The following is a 17,160-nucleotide window of genomic DNA, read 5'->3' on the forward strand; positions in this document are numbered from 1 at the left end:
CGCCTTTGTTAGTCTAAAGCTAGTCTTGTTATTTTTAGGCATATTTGAATCTATACTATCTATACTAATATTATAAATGCGAAAGTAACTCAGTCTGTCTGTCTTGCTTTTACGCTTAAACCACTGAACCGATTTGGATGAAATTTGGCATAGAGATAGTTTGAGTCCCGGGAAATTTCATAAGATAGTTTTTATCCCTGTTTTTGAAAAAGGGACGCGCGCGAGAAAGTTTTTCTGTGACAGACAAAATTCCACGCGGGCGAAGCCGCGGGCGGAAAGGTAGTGTAAAAATAAATCAGATCACTCACTGTTTTGCGACGCGTTTTGATATTCAGTCCCAAACGTGTCATGCAAAATGGATACCCATGATCTTATATCAGAAAATACTACTTATAAACAATGCGTAGTGTCTGAGTTCTAGTATTATTAACATCTTATTAAAGCAAAGTTGACCGCTGCAAATCAATAACAACCATACTGTAAACGAAAAAAAATACAATAAATTTAGTGTTACAAAAACAATCTTTGTGTACTTTTACTGGCCAGCTTCGAAATTGTTTTTTTACCCACTTCCTAGCCGCTATGTTTGGCTACGAAATGGTCAAAAACGAGATTCGCTAGTAAATAGATTTCACTTGACAACTGGAAAAAAATGTAAGCTTCGTCAAATGAGATTATGGAAGGAACGGTCTATGCACTTCGGAGTGAATTATTTAACGGGAAAAAATTCAATTTTCTCGCAGACACGTGACGTAGACCGGCTAATACAGCGTTTAACAATTCCTGGGGTGTTGTCAGTCTGTACTGCACTGCTGATTGTGTTATCCGATCATGACGTTGTATTCTATTTTAAATTATTCTCTGTTCTAAAATGCGTTGACAAATTACGCAAACCTAATTGTGACATTTCCAGCCTTCATCCCCCTTGACAATCTCATAATTAGCAAACCCTGGTTAGTGCCAGTAGTAAACATAGTATAACAAAATATTCAGTTTTGATTGATTGGTAAAACGGGATTTGATTTAGGCACGGTGTGCTTACCATGAGTTTACGTTAGGTGTGCTCGCTAGCGACTACGTAAAAAAATGACATTAAATGTATGACATATTGTGCAGCGCCCCTAGCGGCTACTGTTAAGAAACAAAATCTTCATAGACGTACTCGCTAGCGAGCACTCGGAACGTAAACTCATGGTAAGCACACGGTTTTGTAAAACTATTCGTTTTCAAAGGTATTTAATAATGTTAAGTGATTTATTATTTTTGTGACTAAAATCATAAAAAAAGTTTTTTATAAATATCCTTGGACATTTTTACACTGCGCCGCTAGTCCCAAACTAAGCAAAGCTTGTACTATGGGTACTAGACAACGGATATAAACATACTTAAATACTTTTTTTTTTGTAAATACATACATATTATACATAGAAACACCCAGACCCGTCACAGAAATTAAAATTCATCATTTCAATTTCTGCCCGACCGGGAATCGAACCCGGGACCTCTCGGCATAGTAGTCCGTTCTGAACCACTACACCAAACGGCCGACAAACTTAATCATAAAAAAGTTAGTAGGTATTGTGAGAAACAATGTGTCTGACATATTGCTCAACCCGCGTGTACACTATCGTGCAATAAAAACGCCAGATGTTTTATAATACCTGTTGGGTGTAAACCTGGTGACATATCGCCTGAACTTTTAGAAAGTCTCTAAGTAGAGGGCTAAATTACGCGAATCATCAGTAACATACACAATTAAATGTTCACCAATGATGGTTCGGTCAAGCTTGAACCCGAGTGACCCGACCAAACCATAAATAGATCGGCTTTGAATCGTAAACGCTCTATTAGCGGTGAATGCGAGCTCAATATGCTGCAGCCGGTCGGAAAAGGTGTCCGTGTACAGTGACCACACGATATCCAGTAACCGACCGAAGTGGTATGGTAAATGGTCCGATTAACCTCGGAATACGACTGTATACCTCTGCAAGCATACTACAAGGATCTACTACAGATTGAGCAAAGACTGCACATAAGCGCGTATATGAGAACGCGGCTTTCTAAGGTGCGTGAAAATCTTTGTGGCGGACCGTAATATAAGTTTAGGGAAATCTATAGTGAAATGCTTTTATACAACGACGTTTCCATTTTCAGTACAACCACCGGGGTGTAAGTCAATTTTGTATAACGTTATAAAAGTAATCAAAGCCAACTTTATAACTGTGTCCGTCACATGCAAAAATTCGTGTACCAAGAGTCGAGGTGAAACAAACACAAGTCTGAAACTTTCAATCCTCAGTAACGATGAGAGAAGTAAATATGATTGATACAAAAGCGGGAGTGCACAACATACGTCAATCAATCATATCGTTATCGATTTGAATGCTTATGCTATGCCTTTGTATTGCGAACGATCCCATAGAAACATTTCAACGTAACTTCACAAACTGTACACCTTAGGCCCAGAACAGACGGTGAAACGCAACTGCAACGAAACTGCAACTTTCTGATGATTCTGATGAATGAAACTGAAACTGAAAGTTTCAAACTGGTCGCGTCATGTGTGGTCTCTCAACGGACGCTATGGCAGAAACTTAGATGCAACTCAAAAGTAACTAGCAGTTGCAGTTTCGTCGCAGTTGCGTTTCACCGTCTGTTCTGGGCCTTAGTCAAAATATGTGGCTTGGCCGTTTCGTTACTACAAGTACTATTGCATATCAGAAAAGTAATGAATAGTGAATATATTTTTCACCTTACGCTTATGCACGGTAATAATATCATACAGTATTGTAACTTCATATAAACCGACGAAACGCGAGCATTCCTTCGAATTTTAAATTTCGGTACGCGGTCGAAAGTAAAAGTTAGGGGTGTCGCGAATGTGCCGAACGGACGTCGATGGCCTAGTGTTGAAAATGACTAAGTTGATTGAATTTGACTTGCCGTCTTAAACGGTCAAATTTTTCAAAAACTACCTAGTCATTAACTGTCAGAAATGGTCATTTTCAGTCAGTTTGATTTGAAATGAAAATTATATTGTATTTAAAACCAGCTTTGGCCCACGACTTCACCCGCCTGAAATTAAAGTAACCGGTCATTATGATTAGTAGATTCAAAATTATTTTAGTATATTTTTTTTAATTAAATCTACTAACCACAAAACAACACGCATTTTTATCCTATTCCATTCAAAAAGTATTTTGTTTGTCTAAATAAAAAAAAATTACAATCACAATACTAGATAGAAATTCTAAGTAGACAGATGTAATTAGAATGGGTACTGTAGGTGAGCAGCCCTATCGCATGTTGTCATACCGTGACGTACCGCGGGGCTGTTGACATTTATTTCAAAAATATGGCCGAGTTGGAATACTGTGTAGATAGTATTACCGTGGCTTATGTGAATGTAGCGAAATGGCCAAGCCATATTATTTTGACTAAGGTGTAGTTTGTGAAGTTAAGCCTTGTAGAGTTAGGGCGTATATTAGAGTTAGAAGCTTGGCCCTACATGAGATCTGATAACTTCTTGACAGTGCGAGTTGTATTACGGTCTCGTCTTGGCAACATTTTACATGAAAATAGACGTATATTTGGTGGGAATACTTTTAGACAATAATTATACATGAGGTTCTTAAACCTTCGTTCGTTCGTTCGTTTTCAGCCGAAAGACGTCCACTGCTGGACAAAGGCCTCCCCCAAGGATTTCCACAAAGACCGGTCCTGCGCCGCTTGCATCCAGGTACCTCCCGCGACCTTCACCAGATCGTCGGTCCATCTAGTGGGAGGCCTGCCCACGCTACGTCTTCCAGCTCGTGGTCGCCACTCAAGAACTTTCCTGCCCCAGCGGCCATCAGCTCTTCTTAAACCTTAATAGAAGAAAAAACACTAATTAGTAGTAACATCAATTCAATATACAGGATGTCCCAAAATTTGCACGTCACACTGACACCAGAGGTAAATGAGCTTAAGACGCATCTAACAAGTATATTAAGTTCATTTTTAAAAATAACTAATATGAGGCATATTTCAAAACTCATCAAACTTTTCTATGGAAATTAATAAATAAAATTGGTCATAGGAAAACTTATGAAACTTTTATATGGACATATTAAGCTAATTCGAATGCGTCTTAGACTCAGCTACCTCCAGTCTCAGTGTGATGTGCTAATTTTGGGACACCCTGTATATTTTCATATTGCGCTACTGAACTGTCTGATGATTTGAACCAAACAAATGTTTGTAAATGTAAAATACCTGTCACCCGCAACCGACAAACCAAAGCGTAATATAAATGATGTGGGTACATTTCAATTATTTTCCAAACCCGACAACTAATTACAACTGAACCTTAAGGTATACAATTGTATACCTGGACAGTATTCTGTTTAAATGACGATTTCCACGAAGTATATTGTTACGGGTAAAAACTGTTTATCATATAACTAGCTTTCCGCCCGCGGCTTCGCCCTCGTGGAATTTTGTCTGTCACAGAAAAACTTTATCGCGCGCGTCCCTGTTTCAAAAACCGGGATAAAAACTATCCTATGTTCTTTCCCGGGACTCAAACTATCTCTATGCCAAATTTCATCAAAATCGGTTGCGAGGTTTAAGCGGGAAAGCGTAACAGACAGACAGACAGAGTTACTTTCGCATTTATAATATTAGTTGGGATTGGGATAGTTGGGATATTGTAAACGCGAAAGTTTATGACTGTGTATGTTTGTTACTTCTTTACGTCTAAACGGGTGGAGCGATTTTAATAAAATTTGGGGATGAACATACCTACAGGCTATGTTTTACCGCAAGTAACATAACATAAACATAAATCTAACAAAAATCCCGGGCTTGGCTTAAAAATTCGTATTTGAATATTGTATTAGTTTTCAGAAAAATGTAACCTCTTAAACATTAAAACCCTGATTTTAAAAAGGGTAATAAATTAGTATAAATGAATAAATCTATAGTTTAATAGTTTCCAGAACAATGAGGCAAAAAGCTCCAACTTGAAAGTCCTGTTATGAAATTCCGAATCAGAAGTTGGCCGGGGTTGAACGTCGTGGGTGCTGAAAAATGCATGGGGAAATGTGAGCGAGCGGAGCGAAGTCTGCGATAAGTGGCGCGAGCGAGCGATACGCTACTAGACCTAGCTTAACTAAACTTTAAACGTGGGTAGCCTGTATGACTTTAAACTTTAATTAAGGGTATTTATTTTGATGATTGTAGGATAGGTAGAGCTGACAAAAGGACAAAACATTTTAAAAAAGTTGCTTTAGTTGAAGTCTGCTATTCGGTTTGGTCACGGTGACCTAATGCTCTTGTGCAGTGCGATGCATCGCGTAACGCCATACGGAAGCTTAAAAGCTTCTAATCATATCCATGCTTGAATAGCTCTTATAGTGCCTTTTAGTCTTATTTATAGAAAGAGAATAAAAGTGGATTTCAGGACCCGCTTTTTCCTCCAACATTTTAAAACTCGTAGCGTGAGAGATTAGCATCAAAATATAGCAAAAAATCTACAGTCTTCGAATAAAATCCACAAAGATTGGAAAGTTGAAAGTTGGACTTTAGAAAAATGGTTTTCCTCAATCGGATTAAGATCTTTCCTTTCGCGTTGGCTCAAATTAAAAGGTCTTCGCGGGTGGACGATCGTTAACACTTCCACCGTTTAGCGGCCAAACGATTTTATTATTACAGTACTATAGCTTTTTTATTGTAAAGGTAGTCAGACAGACGTATGATTGGCCATTAATATTAATCGCTTTTTTAGCTGCTTCTGCAGGAGTGGTAGTTTTAAATTTATGCGTATCACAGGAAGTTACAAGTCGTCTCATTTTCTTTTAATAGGAAGGCAGGAGTACCTAATCAAAATTAAATGACAATGCCAGTTTTAGCCACAACTTTTACTTAAATAGAAAATTAAATCGACGTGTAAAAAAGCTATTCCAACGCACATCCAAGTTTTATATCAAAATGAAACGACTATCGTATCGCGCGATACGTTTGTGTCCGACAACAAAGCCATTGTGGTGTCCGTCAAAATTTGAGTAATGAATGATTGATAGTACGAATTGTTACATAAATTGGATCGTGTGGACGTGTAAGGTGTAAGTAATACTTGTGCCATGTTCTTGTCGGAAAATGGATATTATTCTTTTTAATTTTTAATTTGATATGATTTTCCTTTCGTAAAAGTAGAATTACACCTAATTTTGTACAGTCCACGCAAATAACTTTGGTTTGCAAAGTTGTCAAAGCTTAGGCGCGGATTAATGTGTAACTTCAGGGTGTACGTTTAAGTGATTTCAATCAGGATAGGTGAGACTTGAGATTGAGACTCAGATTTGGCGGGTGTTTGATAAACTTTTGAGTGACTCATCAAAATAAACTAAAAGGTCTTTCAAAAAATATAGTTCATCTATTCATCACTATTTCAGCCAAAAACGTCCAAAGCTAAATATAGGCTTTTCCCAATTCTTACTCCTCTTTCAAGAGGCCATTGGCGGACTGCATTCAGCACCTTCCTGCAATTTTAATAAGGTCATCTGTCCACCTTATGTCTTCAGGTACTGCCTCCCGATTGTGATATAACAATCAATTTCTATCTTTACCTTCTTAAACCAGTTGAACTAACATAGTTGAGAAGTTAAGTAGGTTTTCCAATCGAGATGATTGAAATAGACAGAATTGAATAACGTTAACTGTATCACTTTAAACAATTTACAAAGCATGATTGCATTGTATTACCAATTGCTGCGACTATACAGCCAACCGCAACTAATATACGATATTAAACCTTGTCTTCATTGATGTAAAAGCCATGAACTTGTATTTGCTCCAGCTGTTTATTGTCTGTCTGCACAGTCTACCGTCTTACCAGCATTCGATTTGGAACGTTACTTTTCCCAACATAAGACACAAGTTCCCGGGAAAAAACTATCGCCAAGGGAAGTGTAATTTTTTCATAATGCGATTTATAACAGTCGATTCTATTCTTTCCGTGAATTGGCTATCATATACAGTAATAGGATTTATCGTACGCACGTTCTTCTCGTATATCGAGTAAATATCTATACAGTAATATTCAGTAGCAATAAAAACCCAGTCACATAAAAATCACACTATCTATCAACAGTAGGTAGAGTTTTTCGATCAAAAAGCGCTTTAACCTAAAGTAATAGATAAATACGAAAGACCAAAGACCCTGCTATATACTAGCGCAACTGCCAACTACAAAATTAAAAACAAATGCATCAAAAGTAACAAGTACAAGTCAAGCGATAACAATAATACTTCATTCATTAAAAATGTTTATGCTTGGTTTGTACGAGCAGTATAACAGGTAACAGGCTCCGCACCTTACTAGATCGACACGGCGAAAACCTAATCGGATCTGCAGGGTTACTCTGAAAAACGTCATCCAGTTTCGAATGTTGCCTTCTCTCTCACGCAAACTGAAATGCCAGCTTGAGCGATGGTGACGGATAGACTCGAAACTACGTAAGTAGTGGCCCTGCTGTCACGGCGTTGACCTACACTCTTATCGCTGTACACGTAGTGGCTATTTTAATTGATACAAAGTAGTGTCGCATGCGCTTGCATGGAAGTACTCCAGCCACGCCCAGGCCCTAAGGGGGCTTGCGCGCTCTACTTTAAGACAACCGGCTGCTTACCTACCTTGTGTCTAATGTAGTGACCAAGATCAGGAGACTCATTTCTTATCATTTATATTTATATTTTTAAATAGCGGCCGCCCGCGACTTCGTACGCGTGGATTCCGTTTTACCCCCTTCATCTATCTTACGCGGTTTAGATTTTTTCATACAAATGTTTTTTCTCGCTAACTCCCGTTCCCGTGGGAATTTTGCAATATCCTGTTGTAACTAAGCTTTAAGTTTACTAAGATACCTGCATGCCAAATTTCAAGCGTCTAACTTAAACGGTTTAGATTTTTCATATATAAGGATTTTCCCGCTAATTCCTGTTCCCGTGGGAATTCCTAAGTATACTATAACCTGCCTAGTAGTATGAAAAATAATTGTACCTAGTTTCGTTAAAATCCGTCGAGTAGTTTTTGTTTCTATAAGGAACATACAGACGGACAGACAGACAGACAGACAAAAATTTTACTGATTACATTTTTGGCATCAGTATCGATCACTAATCACCCCCTGTAAGTTATTTTGAAAATATATTTCATGTACCTACAGAATTGACCTCTCTACAGATTTATTATAAGTATAGATAAACTGCACTTTAAAAGCATTTTATTATAATGTTTACTTAATAAAATGATCATTTTATAGCACATAATTTACTGTTATCCTCTTCAATGAAGTTGACGATTCAGATAGTACTACACACAATGTGTAGTGCTCTTGAACGTACACTAGTCTGCGGCCACCCTTGCCTTTATCAACACACGCCATAATTATAGCAATTACAAATACTCGTAATATAATAAATTCCGCATCAAGGCCCATTACACCACATCGGATGTGGGCTAAAGTGCGCGAGGTAATCATATGGATTTAGGAAAGGAAGTCGTCCGCGTTAAGAACCCAGTTTTATTACGTGACAAATTACTATACCAATGTGTTTTTGAAGTAAATAATAAATATAAAAACAAAGTGAAGTACTGCGTCCACTTTCCTTAATTAAAACAGTGCAGTGAATATAACCAAAGCAAAAGATTATTTTACATGTCGTTTCACAGTTCAAAATACCGGAGCATTTGGATTTCCATTTCACTTGCAAAGCAAAAGGTAAATTATTTTGCTTTTATACCGCTAATTTCCTACAGTTGGGATGAGTTTTACTTTAACATTTGTTCACTCATTTGGGTAGCGAATACTAGTGTAGGTTAGTGTAATAACGAAATGTGAATTCGGCATGACAATTAAGTCGATTGACGTCGAACAATAATGGCCAATTTCGAAAGGTTAGCATTCGGTTAATCATCGTTAATTCACTAATCATTCGTTAACGGTAATTTCGGCACTTCATTTAGCCAGTTTGTGTTCGTTTACGTTCTTTTTTAGTCTGATTATAGCGCGAAATCCGAAACAATCGAAACGGTTATGTCAAAAGGTCAACGACTCGATCTAAAAACGCCGAATCTGATCTTGATATTTACTGCCGATCCCAGTATGTAGGTCATTGTTCAAGTCTTCTGGCATAAGTGTGAAAACACGTGGTGCGCCAACTATAGCGTATTCACACGCCGAAAGTTATTAGTAGTCGCTAACTACATACACGTAGGATATATTCACACACGCAATATTTTGAGGACAATAACTTTCCAAGTAAAAAGAAAGCTTTGTTTTGACAAAAAATACAATAACAAACAACTGACTAATATACCGACAGAGATGAATTTGACATAATTCACTTTGTATTTTGATTTAATTAACCATAATAACAATCGTTAGACCCCGATATATTTTCTTAAGAAATAGGGTACAAAGATAATGTTATTGTATTATAAGGAGTGAAAAAGTAGATATGAATAAAAGGTTAGTTTTGTTTGGCGACGAAAATTATTGACATCGAATCCGAGACTGATCCATGAGTTTTCCAACCTTTACATTACATATCTCACGTAATCTGAATCCGATAATGTGATTCTATATGGAGCAGAATGTTTGCTAAAAGGTTTTTCTTCCACTAATTTCAAGTACGAAAAAAGCAACAACTCGTATAATATACAGATACATAAAGACACAGTGATTTGTTGGCGTCGCTATGAATTGTTTACAGTCCGTTGCTAGAATATGTGCCTCTCTACGAACACACCCTTACCCGTAGTGCAAGTGTACGCGCCAAATACTCACCACTTATTTATGACATACTTTATTATGTACAAATGACATTTGCAGCTTAGATATTTTGAGTGCGGCTGAACTAAACATGGCTGTACTTTATTGTTTTGACATTGGATTAGGCTGACAGTGATTTGTTCATGTTATTTTGCTCGCAAATGCGTGTTCTCGAGTGATATCATGAAGCTGTGTGATCACTCAGATGGATTTCAAAGTAAAGTTGGTTTTAGTTGGGTAATTTGCTGTACGAGTTCATCACAGGTATTCTTATGTTATGGGAAAAGTTAGATTGAAAGTCAAGGAAGCTGGAAACATTGAATTTTCGGATAGATCCAGTTTATTCTGTAACCTAATATTGATACCGTTTGATAGAGCAAATGAAACACTTTCAGGATCGGTAACTAGCTTTTTGATATCTTGTATAGTTTATAAATAATCGAGTAAGATCACTTATCGTTTCCACCCTGTAGATTAGTATAGATTTACCGTAAATTCATTTTCTCAGCTACATCTCACATTTTTAGAGCCAAAACTCGCTCCCGTCCGTGGCTTCCAAATGCATGGCATGAACAAATAGCTCTACCTTGTTTGTACTAAACAATGGCTGTCTAGCAATTAAAGAGCAGTGTAACAATTTAACGATCAGTTGTTTAAATAAATTAACAGTCCCTACTTATTTGGGAGTCGGCCTCTTAATGCTGTCGACCCGTGGATCTTTTATTGTTATCATTTAAATCAAAGCTGCTCTCAAGATAGCGAGTGAGGTTGCAAACATATTATGAGTGTGTACTTCACGATTAAGCCTATTATTAATTATTACCACTTACTACGGTGTTATAATTATATAGTTTTATTAATGGTCGGTATTTTTAGTGAAAGTACCTACTACCTATCTTTAAATTGTCAGTGTTACAAAAATATGTAATGTAGGAAAACATTTCATAATTCAGTTTCCTGCCTCGAGCGTTGAGCTGCATCTGCTGCTTGTTCATATTGCAATTTACCCTCATCTCCGCTCAATATAGGGTCCTTCTAAATCAGCTACGTTCCGTTTAATGGGAGCATGTATACGTCACACTGAATACGTTCCCAAAGTTTGAGCCAAAAATTCAGGCTAGTTTCCGAGATAATTAAGGAAACAACNCTGTATAGTCACTAAAGTGAAGTATATTTTGCCTAAAGAGGGCGATCCTGGAAAATGTTTCAGCCCGAGCGAATTTAAAATCTGTGATACCTTTCAGTGACATTTTTATTGACGGAAAAGGACGGTAGTTCCTTAGATCGTTGTAATTTACCTAACATAGTAATCTTATTAAATTATTAGGATTCGATTTAGATTGAAACTTAGACATTCTTTTAGGTCTAACCTAATTAAATTTTACACGTAAGAAATTAATTTAAGTAAATTATTTCACGTGACCTATCCGGTCCAGTATGACGTCATTGCGAAAATTAGTGCACTTACAAGTGATTGACTTCGATAAAGTGGCGACCGTGCTGTGACGTCACAAGGCGTATGCGCTGTTCGCGCTGCTGAACCCGTCATTAGACAATTCAAATATTTAATAGAAAGTTTATTAATCAGAAAATGCCTTATCTAACATTTCATTTTATCGTTTATTTTACCGATTTTTAACTTACTTATTCAACTTATGTCCTGGTAACATATTAACCTACTTAGCGCGTTAACCCAAAATCCAAAGCCAAGAAACTCCTGAAAATCGTTGCCAAAACAAAAGTCAGAAGGTTCGTTGGAGTGGTATTAAATGTAAACTTGCGATACTTTTTAAAATGTCATAGCTGAGTTCCATTTCCGGCGGGTCCGATCGGGAGTGACTGGGTTCCGTCCAGAGTTGACGTTGTTATTTTTCGCCTGATTTAATTTAAACTTACTAGATGAGATCTAGGGTAATTTACAGATGCTGACTTCTAGTACAGCTGAAGGTAGCTCTAATTATTAGTTAAAACCGGGACTATTCCCACTTCTCGTTCCCACCGCTGCAACTCCTGTGTAGCCAGGATCTACAGCTTGACCGCCATAAAAAAACCCATTCCATGAAGGTCAAGTAAGTTTGTCCCGGGGGAAAGTTAAACTGTCATTGGACCCGCAACGAAATTAATCAGAAGAACATAGGAGGAGTTCGAAATTAAGGTTCGACTTCCCTCCATTGCAAAGCGGATGACAGGTGAGAAACAAAGGTTTAATAACCTTTAAGGAAAGGTATACACCACGGACAATAAATATTAATTAAAGGAGCCTATCTTATGAGCAATTAGTTACCTGCCAATAATATTTTTCACAAATCGCTTAGAAGCACGGATAATTTTAGTTAGTAGGAAGAGTTTTCGCTGTAAGATAGCGGATTAACCATTCAAACTTGAAGGAAAAAATACAAACAGTTTATACCGGTAGTACCTATCAACGACCAGGAAAATCGTTACTACCTAATTTATGTTATTGGGGAACTAAGAAATGTTGAGCATACATTATTCTGGGATAATACTCAACATAATTACGCTCTGTTTACTACCACGCTGCATTATTAAAAACTAGCTGACCCGGCGAACTTTGTTCCGCATTAATGGCAATAAATAAGCAGACTTTTTTTTAATTTCGAACGGGATAAAAAGTATCCTATATCCTTCTCCTGGCTCTAAACTACCTCCCTGACAATTTTCAGCTAAATCGGTTCAGCCGTTCTTGAGTTATAAGCGAAGTAACTAACACGACTTTCTTTTATATATATAGATAGATAACAAACTGTAAAGATCGCGGTGCAATTGTAATAGCAAGAGTTATTCCGAGAGTTATTTCTCTTTATGCGAGTTGAAACAGGCAAAGGAATTTAATCTACTCATCTCAAGTACACTGAAACCTTTTATAATGATAAATACGGGATATGATCTATTTTTCTTTATGAATTTATCATGACATGAACCTAGACCGGTTCTGTGCATTGCTGGTCTCGTCGGACCGAGGTGTTTTTGCCCTTTATGCTCCTAGTGAGACTCGACCCGTGGGAAAATCATTGAGATATACTTACCACACACATTTTAATGAGCGCAATTGATTAATTGGCGTGTTTGGATTATTATTTTCTGTGGAACAGGTGCTTCGTGTGTAATCGTTACGAGTAAACTCAATTAGGAGTTTCCACTCACCATCATTATGTTTGAGGGAAGTTTGTATTATTAAAACTTTGATAAATAAAATCAGAACATATTTGAACAATTTCCGTAATGAGTGAGAGTGTATGTGCAATTCAATATTTACCGTTACGGTTGTACGTTTTTTGCCTAATGGTGTGATTATACTGATTATATACGTCTTTGTTAACATGATCTTTGTGCTCTCATGAGCTCGAATTAGAGGTGGGCGCCGATATATAATTGGCCAGCGGCGGCGCGCCGACTTTTTGACTTCGGCGGCGGCGGCGTCGGCGGCGTGACCTTGTTTGACCTTTATTAATTAGGTATTTTTTTTTAAATCTGCTTTTTTAGTATGTGTCGTCAAGACTAATCAGGTGATTTGCAGTTGGTTGGAGTTTGACACGGTAGAGCTACTAGAGCAGTGGTTTACCCTAATAAATCAGCTCTCTTGATCATAGATACTTTGATATTTGGATAGCAAGTTTGGCTGAGATCAGAGGTGGAATTGTGTAAGGCAATCGTAATCATTTGACAGTTCATAACGTACGATAAAGTCAGTTAAACAAAGAGTATGACAGAATAATCGTACGTTACGTCAAATGATTACGATTGCTTTACACAATTCCACCTCAGGTTTTCGTGTATTTCCTAAAGGCGAGCGTACCAATGTGCCCTTAGCATGTATATTTGAGCTCTTTGGAAGCACACAGTTAATGATGGATTAGCTGACTGTCGGTCGACCAAAGTTAGATGCCATAATATTATGTTCAGATCTGTTTTATTTATATTTATGGTCCTTCCATGTCATTCTACGGTCCAGATTTTTAAAGTAGGTTGATTGCAGCAATGTGTCGAGAGATATTTGAGATTTGATTTGAAATTGGCCGGAAGATAAGTTGACGACGTCTTAATTGATAATATGGTGAGACTTCGGGGCTTGCTTACCTACATGCGCCACTTGGTCAGCCAATTATTATTGGCATTTAGCTGACTTCGTATCAGTGTAGTCGCTTTAAGATCACAGTTACATATTTAAGGAAAGCCGCAGTTTTCTGGTGTCTGGGCTGCTATACTAGTAAATGTTGTAGAGTTCCGGACCAAGTACAGAGACCTGGGGTACTCCAGCTCTGCAGCTAAAAAGAGAAGATTTTGTCACGGAGTTTGATTTAAAACTGTCTGTCACTGAGATAAGACTCCTTCAGTAGGTAGTAGAAGTGTGCTGGAAGGTACTTTTTAATTTCATAGAGTAATCCTTTATGCTAAACCCAGCTGAAGCCGCAGCGAAAGCAGCCTTACAGGGTTCTTTCTTTTTCAAACATTGTACTGATTATGGTTGGTATGGTTTCTGCCAAAATTTATCGTCGGGTATACTATATTACATTAGGCCAGGGAATAAACGAGCAAGAATGAACCTTTCCTATAATTTTAACAAATACAAATGTCAGATTAATTGAGCAATAGGAGGAGATTTCGTAAGGTGACTTGCCAGGCTTATGGATCATTTCCAATGTTAAGAGACTTGTGAGGATCTCACTCATTATGTCATTGTCAAGAACATGGACTGCATGGTGATCAGATCAAATGAAGGTGCTTTACGAGAGTCTATTTTGGCTATTTCTTTAGCTTAGTCAACTCTTTTAGCGTTAGTTCATTCGTTTCAGCCGAAAGACGTCCACTGCTGGACAAAGGCCTTCCCCAAAGACTGGTCCTGCGCCGCTCGCATCCAGGTACCTCCCGCGACCTTCACCATATCGTCGGTCCAGCTAGTGGGAGGCCTGCCTACGCTACGTCTTCCGGCTCGTGGTTGCCACTCAAGAACTTTCCTGCCCCAGTGGCCATCAGCTCTACGAGCTATGTGCCCCGCCCACTTTTAGCGATTTTAGCGATTCTACGGGCTATGTTCTATGATTCACTTTGGTCCTCCTGCGTCTTTCGTCCTCTCTTAGCGTAGTAGGAATCAATCTTCTATTTTTAATTTGAGGAGGGTAAGCAGAAACATGCGGTCAACTCAGAGAGGTACAAAGATGTCCAGAAGCAGCATATGAAAAGATGCAAAATGGGCCCTCTCAAATCACAATGGGAAGGTTTGGGAGCATAGCGCCTATGACGGGAGATTGTAAAGAGGCGAGTCCGCAAGTTCAAAGTGCAGCGCACACCTGAACTCGACGCGAAACGCGATGATGCAAATCTCGTCCATCTGCCGCTATTCACTATAATTATGTTGGCGGCGTGCTCAGATACTCTCAATGTGCGAGGAGTTTGCCGCAAAGATCGGCTATGTAAGCTATCTTCGGGCGCACCAGCGCCGCTAAGACAGCTAAGTCGAACGAAGTGGTCACTATGACCAAAATCGGTCGAAAGAATCATCATTATCAGTAGGAATTAAGGGCAGGCATAGCTGCAAGTCTCGGATCAAGTTCAATACTTGATCTTATTTCTTGAATTGAAGTGTCGTTGGGTTTAATAAACCGGCTTGTCATGTAGCAAAGGTCTGAGATTTTTCTTGTCAGTTCGCACTCATGTATTACCGAACCTAATAGGCGGAGAACACTTTGAGGGATGTACTTTGTTGCAGTTTGTGGTTCCCATTTGCATTCTCTGTGTGAGTGATTCTCTTAAAGTATAGTCATGCCAGACGAAGGCTCCGATTTTTTTCTTGACAGCAAGAGGGAGCGGCGCCTCTCGCGATCAATTATTTACTAGACCAAGCAGCAACTTGAATGATGTACTGGATTAACTGTTAATATAGTTATTATTAAGTTATTCAATCAATTTATTAGTATATCAACGGCATTTACTTCGCCTTGTGTACCAATTTATATGGCATTAAAGAATAAATATTTAGTTACTTCTTCTGCGTTCGAAACACAAATCCAGAAAGTATAGTATAGGAAAGGAATTAATTGCAAATAGTTGGTACAATATCAGTATCGGCGCGCCGACAGCTGGTCGTCGGCGGCGGCGGCGTGAAAAAATTCGCGGCGGCGGCGGCGCGCCGGCGTGGCGCCCACCTCTAGCTCGAATGCGTCAAGTCACTCTGGAAGGGGGTTATGATTGATTCATGCAAGTGGATCAGAGCCTTGGAATAATAGGGTATTCATTTTACCTTACTGTTGAAATAACTGTTTAGTATCGGTAAAAGCGTGCTTACTTAATAAAACTTCTGAAATTAACTCATTAACTTAACTTCTAATCACTTCAGAGAAAGATGATCTGTCTTTAAAACAAACTTACTTACTAGTACTGAAAACTTAAACCGCGTCTACCTATATTATCACGTGTTTTAGAGAGAAAGTTATACGTTTCCATGTAGGGCTAAACAAACGTGCCTAAACCGCGTCTATAGGTCAGTTACACTAACCGTGGACAGTCGGCGTCCAATTTGGCAGATAACTAATTCGGTCAGCGCCGGGCGGCGGGTCGACGGACATCGGATGTCGTCTGATCGGCAGCTTGCAAACAAGCCAATGTAAACGGAGAGCCGAGTCATTAATGCGCGGGAATGATGCGATCTGACTACATTACATAATCGATACCTAATCGAATCAGTCTTTACCTAGCCCGATTTGATTTGTTCGCCTTTTAAAATGTGATTCTTAAGGGAATATAAGAAGAACGAAAGAAAAAAGTCCTGAAATTGGTAAGCTACTCATCATGTGAGAGAAAGTGCCCTGATACAAATGCTCAATCCATCTCTATCATTTATGATGGAAATAGCATATTTGATTAAGACAGACGAAACAAATATAACGAAACTTGTTACAGGCCACATCATAACCCTTTGGTTACAATTGCAATAAAATTACAAGATAACACATCTATATGCAAGACATAGATGACAAAAGCATTTTATTATGCATAATATTACATAGTAGAGTCCGAAGTGCATTAAGTGCATATAAAGTACTACGAGATGGAGTAATTTTGCACCAAATGAAACGCAAAGCGACATCTATTACATTCATGACGCACCAGTGCCAAGCGCAGGCAAACGACGAGTATTCTGGCCAGGGCGGGCTGCCAGTCAGAAACGGCGGAAAAATGTGTCTGAAGCACTCCTCCGCACAAAATCCGATTACCCTTCTTGCGGTGTTACCGTCTTAAAATTCTGAAACCTGACATTTTAGGAAAAATGACACAACGTGTCTGTTTTCAGCGTAAAGTCGGTCACTGTCCGGACTGGTCCAGACAG

At 38.5% G+C, this 17,160-nt stretch overlaps 1 protein-coding gene across 2 annotated transcripts in view; it reads left to right on the forward strand.

Moving 5' to 3' along the window:
* LOC114351824 (high affinity cAMP-specific 3',5'-cyclic phosphodiesterase 7A-like) overlaps positions 1 to 17,160 on the forward strand; it is a 124,329-nt gene that overhangs the window by 62,878 nt on the left and 44,291 nt on the right. The window lies entirely within an intron of this gene.

This window comes from Ostrinia furnacalis, unplaced genomic scaffold, assembly GCF_004193835.3.
Source record: "Ostrinia furnacalis isolate ACB-3 unplaced genomic scaffold, ASM419383v2 OfSCF1198, whole genome shotgun sequence".
Taxonomy (NCBI): domain Eukaryota; kingdom Metazoa; phylum Arthropoda; class Insecta; order Lepidoptera; family Crambidae; genus Ostrinia; species Ostrinia furnacalis.